A 2,161-nucleotide genomic window follows, 5' to 3' on the forward strand; every position below is an offset into this window, starting at 1 on the left:
GGGGAGAGCACTGCGAAATGCACCAACCACTACAACATCCATACACAGCGACATTCATTCCCTTCACATCACCATCCATACTCGCAACGGAAGTGTCATACGTGAACCGCCGGATAAGGGAGTCAATCCACATCTCCAGACACCATCCTAAGGTGAACCGTGATCGTGGCTGGGTGTTGCTTGACAATTGACAATGTGAAAAATTGGATGATGATCATTGTTTCTGTTGCCACTGTCCTGTCCTGTTGTCATGTGTGCTTGTTCATGCCATTGTTATATACCGGTAGTTCAGCACAATGTTGTAGTGTAAGTGCAGTTTGGCGACGGAATCTCATCTCCTTTTCTTTTGTCATAGTCCCACCACTATTCACACCTTGTTTTCAGGCACATTGGTATTTTTTTGTGCGTCTTTAGTTACACGTGTTTGGGTGTGAGCTTGTGTGAGTGAGTGTTGGTGCGAGTGGGTGTTTTAGTGTTTTGGCATGTGCATGGGTATGTGTGTGTGGCTGTGCCGAAAGGATGGTGCAATTTTATCACGTATGGTGTAGTTTCGTTCCACTTTGTGTTGCCTGTTATAGGTCAACTTCACTTGTTTTTTCTCCTCAATCCTGATGATGGCTCCTGGCCAAAAATTTGATTGAGAATTATTGTAATTGTAATGCTTGCTAATAGCTACTACAGTAGTAGTTGTTATTAGCTCTATACAATGTAATGAATCTGGAAAGGCGATTGTCTTCCATTGATTATTGGACTAAATTGGTCTAATGTGGTATATGTATACCACCCAATGAACACCCAACCGGGGATGTTCACACCCACTGGGTTATGGACACCTGTACAACGTGCGTACTTTAGTGTCTTGTATTTAAAAAGCCTGTCTTGTATAGTCAATAGAAGCCTGGTTTCCATGCTGACATACAAATAAATACCTGGTTGAAGTATAAGCCTGATACACAATACACGACATTACGGTACATGCATACACCCTTCTGTAAAATGTACATGCATCCACACCAGATATACAATCATGACTATGCAGTTTAAACAAAGAATAAGAATATTATAGTCGTGGATAGTTGCTGCATAACTCGTTCTCATGTATTTCTTCTCTTTTTAACATTTATTATGGCTCAGTATCTGAGTTTAAATATAAAGGAAGTGTACAATAATTGCTCGGATACAAATGTAAAATAGAAGAAAAACACTACGGAACGAGTGATGAAGCAACTATCCATGGCTGTAACAAGATAAATAAGCAGTCAGAAAGTGCGCTAACGGGGCACAAAACTGAATGTCACAGTAGCCTGTCAGTTGTGTGCCCTGTTATCGCACTTTCTGTCTATTATCTTCTTACAGTCGTGGATAATTGCTTCATAACTCGTCCCCTAGTGTTTTTCTTCTATTTTACATACTTCAGAAGTAGAATAATTGCAACAATGTGTCCAGTACAGAGAATATGTCGAAAATGAAGGAGTCATAAAGGATCAAATCTGCTCTTTCAGAGTTAAAAGAAGTTACAGTCAGAAGACACAGAAGCACATCATACACATACCTAATAAAAAATAAATAAAAAATTCGACGGGTTCGCGTACCGGGCAGGTCAAGAACAAGGAGTCGTACAACTCCCTGGTCAAGAACCACCTTTCCTCTTCCGTGGGACGCCACCACCCCATGATCAGGCGTCAGATGCTGCTACTTAACGGTGGGGAGGATAGATCAGATCCACCAGCCAGAGGCCAAAGGCCTCAATCCCATACACATACCTAAGAATCATATAACTACAATATGAACAAAGCAAATGCTAGGTCCTAAATACACATCACTGTCTGAAAGTGAAAGCCTAAGAAAGTGGTGGGATTTAGCCCAATGTAACACACGATCGATGCATTCAAGACTTCTATGGCGTGCTACAATGGTTACCAGGTACAACCACGAGGAGGTACCCACCAATTGTACCCATTTTTGGCGCCAGTTACCATACAATCCACATCGGATGAAGGACAAGTAGGCTAAAGGAAAACACAAACAAACAAACTACTTTTTGGGTATGCTACAAAGATTAGGTTGAAAGCTCACGACGCACTCATGAAAAGTGCATAAAATACGCACTGGGCAAGGTCAACTTACATCAGCTTCTTCCGCACCTTGCTGAACGGAGTCT

The sequence above is a fragment of the Sycon ciliatum genome, chromosome 10 (genome assembly GCF_964019385.1).
Source record: "Sycon ciliatum chromosome 10, ocSycCili1.1, whole genome shotgun sequence".
Classification (NCBI taxonomy): Eukaryota; Metazoa; Porifera; class Calcarea; order Leucosolenida; family Sycettidae; genus Sycon; species Sycon ciliatum.